Source organism: Periplaneta americana, chromosome 15 (assembly GCF_040183065.1).
Source record: "Periplaneta americana isolate PAMFEO1 chromosome 15, P.americana_PAMFEO1_priV1, whole genome shotgun sequence".
Lineage (NCBI taxonomy): Eukaryota > Metazoa > Arthropoda > Insecta > Blattodea > Blattidae > Periplaneta > Periplaneta americana.
In genome coordinates this window covers 35,940,592-35,952,801 of record NC_091131.1, presented here as the reverse complement: position 1 = coordinate 35,952,801, position 12,210 = coordinate 35,940,592, and the positions used below count along the sequence as shown (strand labels likewise).

Sequence of the window (12,210 nt, the reverse complement as noted above, 5' to 3'; positions counted from 1 at the left end):
TTTGAATTTATCTTTAAAAACGGTTTAGATATATCGGTTTTAGTACAATCCTGCATTGGGTATATTTTTTTCAAATTTGGGCCCCCAAATATTTTTTTTTTTAATTTTTATTTGGTTCAGTTGTCACAGCTATGAGCTCTGTACATACAAAAAAATTCATATTTTACTCCAAATAGGAAAAGAAGTTTTAAAAAATACCATCCTCTCCCCTTAATTCGAGTACAATAGTGTTTAAGAGGCATGTCTAAGGTTCATTGCTAAGTCAGGAAACGACGTTTCAGATAAATCGTTTCCCAACCGCTTTTCCGTGGCTACCAATTCAAAAATAGGTTCGTTGCTATCAATTCCTCAAGACTGAGGTTACTTCTGCGTCTTATATAACTACATAAACCCTTGTTCCTCTCAGTGAGTTATTTACTCTCGAAACTAAATAAGGCGTTGCCCCTCCTCCCCCCTTCAAAACAACAGCACGTCTATATTTGTTACTATAGCAACAACTCCAGTGCTATACAGCGGTTATAGATGAAGGCAGGCGTAAGTTGGTTTCGATTTGAAAATGGAATCGTATTATTTTGAAGGTGACGCCTCTCCAATTCGCCATCTCTTTCTGGGCGCGTTTATATATTCGCATCCAATTTCAGACAATCTACCCACGAACCACCCCCTACCTCGCCACCCCCTCTCTTCTCGCAGAGCCGTCTCTTTCATTAAAACATGGGGCTAAATTAAACCTTTACGAAGTTTACAACATCTAGGGAACTAATTATACAAAACTTTACAAATTATACGAAAGGCTGGTGGGACCGTACGTTAGTATAGAAATGGAAAAAGGAGAGAGGCGCCAATCAAAACTTCACCGAGCCGGGAACGTCATCTTTCCTTCCCCAAAATGTTACGGGAACTCCCTTGCCTGCAATAATATTGTCGCCATCCACTTTATCTCTGTATACATCACTTTTTACTCCCAGATGCTTATCATCAGAGGTTACTACACATCAACAGAGATTGGAAGAACACCATAACGGGAAAGATGCGACAGCAATCCTAGCTTACGAAGCAATGTAAAAATTATTTATCAATAATTAATTAAATAGTGTGTTATTTTAAGTGAATAACAACACACAACAAAATATAATGCACATATATTCCTTATCTTTGCACATACTAAGTGAACAGTAAGTAATATCATTAATTTAGGGAGCTATTCTTTGAGATATTTCGAACAAAAATATTTAATACAATTTTGCTTGTTTTTGCTTCCTTTTCGAGATAAAAATTGTTTTATATGAAAGATTTCGTAGCGTGGTTTGGAAAAGCCATTAATTTAATTTCCAATATGCTCAGTCAATTTAAGGGGTTAGGTACAGCTTACAGTAGTAACATTTTGGAAATATTCAACATTTTTTCCCCTCCATTACTGTATCTCGTACAATAATGAAAATTAGTACGTGTAAAACACTGTCCTTCTGCTATATGGAAAAAATATTTTTACGATTTAAAAAATTATTTACTTTTTTTTTTTTTTTTTTTTTTTTTTTTTCAAAATTCAGTTCACTGTACAGTGATGATGCGTTTCCCGCATAACTCAAAAACTATCCAACAAACTGTGATGGCTTTTTTGTGTGTATTTATACATGTCATATCTACAATGTGGTGCAAGATTACTTCTCTACCGTTTATAGATTTTCTGTTAAAAATAAATTAATTTAAAAAATGGTCAAGTATCAGTACTTTCTTCTAACACAAAATTAAAAAATGTATATTATTTATTACTTGCTTCAAGTAGAATTTCCGCGTTTTCCCTAATCGTTTGAGGATTTTCTCCTAACATATTCACGTCATCCGCATAGACAAGAAGCTGATGTAACCCGTTCAATTCCAAACCCTCTCTGTTATCCTGAACTTTCCTAATGGCATATTCTATAAAATATAATATTAAAATGGATTTGAGGGAGGTGGGATATGATGATAGAGACTGGATTAATCTTGCTCAGGATAGGGACCAATGGCGGGCTTATGTGAGGGCGGCAATGAACCCCCGGGTTCCGTAAAAGCCAGTAAGTAGTAAGTATAATATTTATTAATGAATGTGGTTGAAAGAGCATGATATTGTAAACATGAGTTTCATCAATAAAATAAAAGAGAGAGAACATGAAAAAGTTAACAAGTTTTTGAGTTATGAGGGAAACGCTTCATCACTGCACAGTGAACTGCCAACATTTTGAATTTAAAAAAATATATATATATATAAATATTTTTTTTAATCGTAAAAATATATATTTTTTCATATAGCAGGAGATCAGTATTTTATACATACCAATTTTCATTATTGTACAAGATACAGTAGAAGGAAAAAATGTTGAATATTTCCAAAAATTTTACAGCTGTAAGCTGTACCTAACCCCTTCAGAGAGCAATGTATTTTGATAAGTGATTAAAAGAATTTTAGTTTTCCCCTTTAAATGTGCAGAAATTTGATCCGAACAAAGGTAAGATTAAACAATACCTTTGCAGAACGAAAAGTTACATTTGTTCTCATTAAAGGTTTGCATATTTAAAGAACAAAACTAAAATTCTTTCAATCATTTATTATCATAAGTACTCTCTTAAATTGACTGATGATATTGGGATGTCAATCAATGGCCTTTACAAAACACGCAATGAAATGTTTCAAATAAAACCATTTTTATCTCAAAAAGGAAGCGAAAACGAGGGAAATTGTATTAAACTTTTTTGTTTGAAATATCTCAAGGAATAACCCCGTAAAATTAATGACATCACTTACGGTTCATCCTATGTGTTGACTTTGCTAAGCCCAATGGATGGTCCTCATGAACCCGACGTTGATAGGTGGGTCTTTCTGCCTCAGTTCTTCAAGGCACGCTTCCATTGTAAGGCTAGATCTTAAAAATCTAGTGGTCAGAAGCCTTTCAAAGAAAATGGAATTAAAGAGGTTAATTCCAAAGTATTCTAGGTCCTTTTCTTTTTTTAAGATTGTAACTTGCTTTATTCACGTTTTAATCTATCCTTTTTAAGCCCATATATAGGCCCTAACTGTGTAAGTACATTTAAAAGACTCTCCTAATTCTTGACTTAGGTCCGTTTCAAAAAAACATAATACAGGTACTAAGGGTGTCATATTTATTCAATCAGTTTTTGTAATTTTTCTCGTAATTTGTCATTTGGACTTAGGCCAGTTTGAAATCGACCTCTTCAATTGGATTTAGGGTGAAAATTTTGGTTTAGTTTTTATTTTCCAACAATTTATTACTTGATTTTTCTTAAAAATGGTGTATCGCATGATTTCACAAAAATTTCATATATTTTAATTTATGCGATTTTCTAAGAAGAGGTAAGGCTATAGAAGTTTTAATTTTACCGTTAATTTTAAAAAATACGGATTTTGGACGGAGAATTGTGAATTTATTTCCTCCCTATTTGTTTTTCGATTTTTTCCTCTTTAAAATGGTATATCATATATGATTAAACTAAAATTATGTTCATGTTAATTTTTCGTTTTTCTGAAGAATACGCTTTTTTTCACACAAAAAGGTATATTTTCTCAGCTTCTATTTAATCTAGAATGATGAAATTTTCATGGATAATTCTGTGACCGGGAGGAAAAAGGGCTTAAGTCAATTTTTTTGTGAAAATGATATTTTTATATATTCTGAAAGCGGAAACAATTCTCTACGATCTGGTAAAACGGTTTAAGTCAAATAAGACTCCTGACTGGATTTATAGAGCGTTACCAAATGTCCTAAGTACTTTTTGAATCGAGCACACACAGAATAAAGGACTTAAGAATATTTAATACTTTATTCCTTACAAACCATCACATGTTTACTTTCCATGCTTCCCTATTAAAAAGATCTAACTTGTATTTCAGCTTAAAAGTTTAAGCACCAGAGTAAACAGTCCTATAATTGTTTAAGACCCATTTTGCATTCCTAATAATTTACATTTCTCATTTATTTTGACATGAAAAAGGTCTTATGTTTACACAGTCCCTTCTACTCAGTTTTTTGTTCTAGTATTAAAAGGGCAAATAATATCCAGGAAAAACGTCTTAATTAAAAAAAAACTCTATAATTGACACCAATTTCAATCTTTCTACTGCTCATCTGAAAAGTATAAAATTTTTACTTAAGACCTTTTTCCTCCTCGGCCAGAGAATTTATTTTAATATTTTAGATGTACTGAACCAATGTTTTTTTTTTATATTTGTATTGCACTGAAAAAAAATAAACGAATGGGAGGAAAAACTTATTTCTAAGAAAGAAAATAAATCAAGGAAAAACAAGTTACAGTATGTATACATGAAAAAATTCACCTTTCTAACTTCAACATTTTCCACTATTCCACATCATATCCAACACTCAAAAGGGAAAAGTGGAACCTAACCTCAAAACAACAACTTTGTATTGCTTTTCATTGGATAGGTGCTGGATGAAGTTCTATGTAATATCAGACATTCATGGAGTTTCTAAGTCTACAATATGCCGATATACTGGGACATTATTTTATTTTTACTAACATTTCTAATATTAACCTGGCTATACCTTTGAATTAAAGGTTGAGGATCGGAAACACTGTTTGTTACCCCTTGCACGACCGGAGTTTGATGATACTAGCGTAAAATGAAAAATCACTTTACTAGGTATAGGAAGGAAGAAAAATAGTGCATCCATTTACGTAAATTAGGAAATATTACGATTTTGATTTTAACAATTTTCGTTCGATTTTTATTAACTCAAAATATAGTACAATATTAACAATACGTGTTTTTTTTTACTTACAACTATCGACGCAAACGTATTCATTATGTAATATATAGTATACTGTGCACAGCACATTAACATACAATATGGAGAGTGCATTTAAATAGAAAAATAATCAAAAGCTGGATATTTAAACAAATTGTTTAAAATGGTGGACGTTCATTTCGATACACGCTTCAGTTCTTTTGTACATATTATCAAAGACGTTTTTAAGCATATCTTCGGAAATTGAATGTATTGATTGTTTCTTGAATGTAATTTTTTCATTTTTCTGTTGTTGTAGGATGTTTAGCAAACACAACTGTATCACAGTAACCCCAAAAGAAATAATGCAAAGCACTCAAATCAGGCCGCATGGAGAGTCATAATCCTGCTCATGTTAAAATAGTTCTCTACCTACTCTATAACAGTGTACCTAACATACTGTAAATTAAATCTTCACTTCTGCCCGATCCGTACAGAAATATTTACTCAGACATGCTATCTGTTTTCCGTCCAAGTGGTTATGTCGCAGGGTCGTATAAAGTGGTAAAATCAGTTATTTAACGAGGCGCTTTTATTTAAATTATTTAAAAAATGTATAATATTACGTTGTCACTACCCTTTACAGAGGGGCCGGCAGAAATGGGTAGGGGAAACCGGAATGTGACGTAACCAAAGGACGTAAAAGTACCTGTGCGAAAATACCTATGATTCAATAAATGAATGCCCTTTCTTCATTGAAAAATCCGACCATATTTCGGGAACGTACTGTACTCACTCAGTGCTGTATACTGTACCATGACCGTACGACTCTGACTGCATATGTGGCCTTGGTTCTGTGTGAGGACGGGTGGAAGTTTGCTAGTAGAAGGGGTGTGAGTGAAGTACATTCAAAAACTCAGGTAATATAAAAATTGAAGTAAAAATAAAATGATGTCCCTGCACTTTTCTTCCACACTTTTTGTCAAAATTGCAATTTTATTCTATTTAATAATTTGGATTTGATAAATGGAAAACGATTCTGAATCTTTTAATCAAGAAACACCAAAGTCGGAGACATTTGTGCAGTTCGTAGCACAACCTGTGTGCCGTAACATCACAGTGACTGCACAATTTTATTCACGTCATTCCCATGCCATTTACAGTGCAGGGCCTACAACCGATGAGGGTGAGAAGTGGGGGTGTCAAGCAGTAGGGGAGTTGGCCTGCTTCACCGCGTTGTTTGCGGGGTCGAAGGTCGTTACAGTTACGAATTTACATTCTTCTGTATGGAAGACAATGCCAGTATTGTCCAGCTGGAGAGGCAGTGGAATAAATGGCTATCTACGGCGACAAAACTTGCTATCATAACCTTCAGTTACGTCATTGTCATCGTGCCATTGTCATCATCACAGTCCTGTTATCACTGTGATCATCATGGTTGAATTCAGTTTTATTATCATGGCCATCAGTACAGCCGTCATCGTCATCACCATCATTGTTCCACCATTATGAACAGTTATATCATTATATTGCAGTCATTTTCATCGTCATGGTCTTCATTATTGCAATCATAGACGTGGTCATAATTAATATTATTGCAGTCACTGTCATCGTTAAGATTATTACTGTTCAATCATAGACATCATCATCATGAACATAATTTATTACTAGCCTACAGTCCTTGTCATCTTCATGATTATTATTGCAGTCAATGTCGTCATGATTATTATTGCAGTCATTACCATCATCATCATTATTATTGCAGTCATTACCATCATCATCATTATTATTTCAGTCATTGTCATCGTCATGATTATTATTGCAGTCATTACCATCATCATCATTATTATTGCAGTCAATGGCATCGTTATGATTATTATTGCAGTCATTACCATCATCATCATTATTATTGCAGTCATTACCATCATCATCATTATTATTGCAGTCATTGTCATCGTCATGATTATTATTGCAGTCATTACCATCATCATCATTATTATTGCAGTCAATGGCATCGTTATGATTATTATTGCAGTCATTACCATCATAATCATTGTTATTGCAGTCAATGGCATCGTTATGATTATTATTGCAGTCATTACCATCATCATCATTATTATTGCAGTCATTGTCATCGTCAGGATTATTATTGTATTCATTACCATCATCATCATTATTATTGCTGTCAATGGCATCGTTATGATCATTACTTTTGCATTATGGCTATCATTATGACATTATTATTACAATCATTGTGATGATTACTATTGCAGTCATTGTTATCGTCATGATTATTGTTGCAGTCATCGTCATTATTTATTATTATTATATTATTATTATTATTATTATTATTATTATTACTATTATTGCAGTCACTGTCGTCGTCTTCATCATGATTACTGCAGTCGTCATCGTCTTGATTATTATTATTGTAGTCATTGTCATTGTCTTCATTATTATTATTATTAGACTATTATTATTAATATTGCTGGTTCCGATCCCGTCATCGTCTTCATCATTATTATTGCAGTAATTGTCACCGTCATTATTATTATTATTATTATTATTATTATTATTATTATTATTATTGCTGCCATCGTCATTATTATTTATTATTATTGCAGTCATCTTTATTATTATTAATTATTATTGCAGTCATCTTTATTATTATTATTATTATTAATTATTATTGCAGTCATCTTTATTATTATTATTAATTATTATTGCAGTCATCTTTATTATTATTAATTATTATTGCAGTCATCTTTATTATTATTAATTATTATTGCAGTCATCTTTATTATTATTATTAATTGTTATTGCAGTCATCTTTATTATTATTATTATTTATTATTATTGCAGTCATATTTATTATTATTATTTATTATTACTGCAGTCATCTTTATTATTATTATTATTAATTATTATTGCAGTCATCTTTATTATTATTATTTATTATTATTGCAGTCATCTTTATTATTATTATTTATTATTATTGCAGTCATCTTTATTATTATTAATTATTATTGCAGTCATTGTCATCGTTTTCATCATGATTACTGCAGACTTTGTCAAAATCTTGATCATTATTATTGTAGTCATTGTCATCGTCTTCATTATTATTATTATTATTATTATTATTATTATTATTATTATTATTGCAGTCATCGTCATTATTGTTTATTATTATTGTAGTTATCGTTATTATTATTATTATTATTGCAGTCATTGTCATCGTCATCGCCTTCATCATGATTACTGCAGTCGTCATCGTCTTGATCATTATTATTGTAGTCATTGTCATCGTCTTCATTTTTATTATTATTATTATTATTATTATTATTATTATTATTATTATTATTATTATTATTATTGCAGTCATTGTCATCGTCTTGATCATGATTATTGCAGTCGTCATCGTCTTGATCATTATTATTGTATTCATTGTCATCGTCCTCATTATTATTATTATTATTATTATTATTATCATTATTATTTCAGTCACTGTCATCGTCTTGATCAATATTATTGCAGTCGTTGTCATCGTTTGAACTCTATTATTTTTAGTGTTAACTTAATTTAGGTACTTTTGTTTTGCGTAAGCAGTTGGCAGAAGCTGATTTCATTAGAAATAGGTATGAAGTAAATACGAAAATAATATCACAATAATTTACTACTCACACGTGTGTGTGTTTGCCGAAAAATGGAGCAGCACGAATTCGAAATGAAACTTGTTTGAGATTTCTACCTCATATACTTATATAACTACTGACTCGAAATTTACTAAATTAATTTTCTGGTAATTCTTTGCATTTGTTTCCAGATCGTCTCAGCCGTACGGAGAGCATTTACGATTTAATTCCTACCTTCAGCTGCTGACAGTAGCGACGTGTAGCGGAGTTTTGATGAACTACGTCGACAGCTCAGTCGTGTCATCTCGCGGAGGAACAGCACATTAGATGAACTGGAAAAGAAGAAAGAAGATTTTTCTCATTTCTTGTGACATCTTAGAGACATAGCTAGTAAAATCTACAATTCTTTTCGAAAACATGTATCACAATAAAAAAAATGAAGCATTAAAATGAGTAAATTGTTACTAGAATGTAAAATCACACTATCGTCAACAACTGCCAGTTTCAAAATTAAAAAATGTATTAGCGATGAATATACAGTAGACTAATAATACACAGTGAAAATTGTTTAAATCTCAAAAGTTGTGGATGTCCACCATTAAAAGAATCCTATGTGAAATATCTGGGTATCATTATTGATCAAAATTTAAAATGGCCTCATCACATTACTTATCTTTGTAAGAGACTTCGTAAACAATAATTTATAAATTCGTTAATCTTCAATGCTACTTATCTATTAGAGTTGTACGAAATATTTATTTGGCCATTTTTAGTCTATTACTCAATATGGCATTATTGTTTGAGGTGGAAGTACAAAAATTAATCTTATCCATTAAATTTACTACAAAAATTAATAATTAAAATTTGTTTGAAGAAACGTTTTGATTATCAACTAAATTAATTTATTCTGAATTTAATGTATTTAATATTGAACAAATTTATAAATACAACTCTGTTAAAATTTTATCATAAAAATAGTAATAAGTTTATATTACTGGCACATAATCATGACACAAGACGAAATAATAATTCAACATTAGTAGAACCTAAATGTTTCACATCTGCTTGTCTAAAACATAACATTAATTTCGACCCTCGGTTGTGTAATTCTTTTAGCTACATTACACCCAGAACTTCTAACAATTGTAACCCACTAACACGCAACAAGAAAATTAGAAATGTGTTAATGTCTTCAATTTGATTTTTAAACATTTATAGCCTATGTATATGAATTAATCAGCCTATATTATATTAAATTTGTATTCTATAATTTCGGATTATATATTTTTCATAAATTGTCCTACTTGATTCACGTACGTTATTATTCTTCTCAATGTTAATATTATATTATGTAATTTCATTGTAGCTGTAAGTTTACTTTTAGTTCCTATTTTATTTTATTTATATAGTCCTCTTATATTAATAATATATCTGAACTGCGACCGAACACTAGCGCTGCTCACTCGGTCCTCAAATTTTGTTAATATTACTGTATCCTCTTTTTACAATGATTGTATTATTTTATTTCTATTTCTATTTCTATTATTATTATATTCTGCAGTCTGTTTTATATTCTGTATCCTGTATTAAGAATAAGAATAAAAATAAATAAGCCTTCCATTAAATACTCATAATTTACAGATAATGATCATATGTTTTATTCAGCCTACAATGAATCCTAAAAAGATATGTGAACGTAATTTGTGAGTGGAAGGTGAAGAAGTCTATTCACCCACAAGAAAAATGGATTACATCAATATATTTTCCATTTATAGGCCTATATGGCTTACGTATTTCGTAACATGTCAGTTTTGATATGGGACAAATGCTACGAATAATTGTAAGCTCTTAAAATTTATAATTTCATTTCCTTAAACCTTTATTCAAAAGGAAAACATACAGTCATGAAATCGCATATTCTGTTCTATATAATTCTCTTAAGGATAAGGATAAATCAGTTTAAATATTTTTTAATGCAAATAGGCTATATATTTAACTGAAACCAATTTTGGCAGACAAATACTTTTCAAGAAATGTAAACACATTATCACTAGGGCCAGAAAGTTAATGCATTTGCACGTATTTTTCCATTGGCTGTAATTAATTGCTGATTAATTAACTTTGCGAATTATCAATATTTAAACTCAGTAAAGCAAACTTTATTGTTGCATACATATTTGCATATTTTGGCTGTTTTTTTTTATAAATGCATAATATTTTATTATATTTATATTATTCTGACATATTTTCGCGTTTAAGCTCATCGAAGATGATTTTATGTTGCATAAGAATGCTTAGTTTGGATTTTTAAAATAAAAGCATCACATCTCACTTGACGATATGTGTCAGAGGAAGAACACTTGTTTGTATGCATCTGAAGTCTTATTAGTGGAATATGTAACTAATCGGCGATTGTATGCAATGGAAAGGCAAAGGAACTGGCCATCCTACCCCATTATCTCCTGGCCTAATTGCCCCATGAATGATGCCTTATTGGTGTCACTTGTGAGGTTCAAACCTGTCTTCGGACAGTTGACTAAACAACAACATATAATATTTTTGAAAACTGGTATTGAGTGAAATTATTATAATTATTTTTACGAGAAAAGTATTGAAAGTTTTCGTCGCACAACTAGCGAATCTCACGGCACAGTAGTCTCCCGCTCTCAACAATAAATGTAAATTAATCTCATCTAGTTCGATCTATACTGTTATTACATTTATTGCTTAATAATAATAATAATAATAATAATAATAATAATAATAATAATAATATTAATAATAACAACAACAATTATTATTATTATTATTATTATTATTATTATTATTATTATTATTATTATTATTATCATTATCATCTTCATCATCAAAGTGAAGGTAAATACTGTACTCGTCATTTCAGTGATAATGTGTCTCATTAATAATAATAATAATAATAATAATAATAATAATAATAATAATAATAATAATTATTATTATTATTATTATTATTATTATTATTATTATTATTATGAAAATAATAACAATAATAACAATAATAATACAAATAAGAATAACAATAATAATACTAATAATAATAGTGCCTAATAATTGTCATTCATCATCATCATCATCATCATCATCATCATCACCATCACCATCACCATTACCATCATCACCACCACCACCATTACCATTACCATTACCATTACCATCGCCATCATCATCATCATCATCATCATCATCATCATCATCATCTTCAAAGTGAGGGTAAGTAGATAATGTAGTTGTCATTTCAGTAGTACTGTCTCATTTATAATAAAAATATTAATAATAAAATAATAATAACAATAATAAATAGGGCCTAATAGTTATCATTCATCATCATCATCATCATCATCGTCATCATCTTCAAAGTGAGGGTAAGTAGATACTGTATTTGTCATTTCAGTAATGTCTCATTTATAATAAAAATAATAATAATAATAATAATAATAATAATAATAATAATAATAGGGCCTAATAGTCATCATTCATCATCATCATCATCATCATCGTCATCATCATGATCTTCAAAGTGAGGGTAAGTAGATACTGTACTTGCCATTTCAGTAATAATGTCTAATTTATAATAAAAATATTAATAATAAAATAATATAACAATAATAATAATAATAATAATAATACTTACTTATGGCTTTTAAGAAACCCGGAGGTTCAATGCCGCCCTCATATAAGCCCGCCATCGGTCCCTATCCTGAGCAAGATTAATCCAGTCTCTATCATCACATCCCACCTCCCTCAAATCCATCTTAATATTATCTTCCCATCTACGTCTCGGCCTCCCCAAAGGT

The 12,210-nt window shown here is 30.3% G+C and overlaps 1 long non-coding RNA gene across 1 annotated transcript in view; it reads left to right on the top strand.

The window, feature by feature from the left end:
• The window catches only part of LOC138715628 (uncharacterized), a 157,252-nt gene extending 148,397 nt beyond the window's left edge, over nucleotides 1–8,855 (top strand). The window contains exon 3 of the long non-coding RNA XR_011336518.1: nucleotides 8,569–8,855. This is a non-coding gene — a long non-coding RNA (uncharacterized lncRNA). The remainder of the gene's footprint in view (nucleotides 1–8,568) is intronic.
• The last annotated feature ends 3,355 nt before the right edge of the window (nucleotides 8,856–12,210 follow it).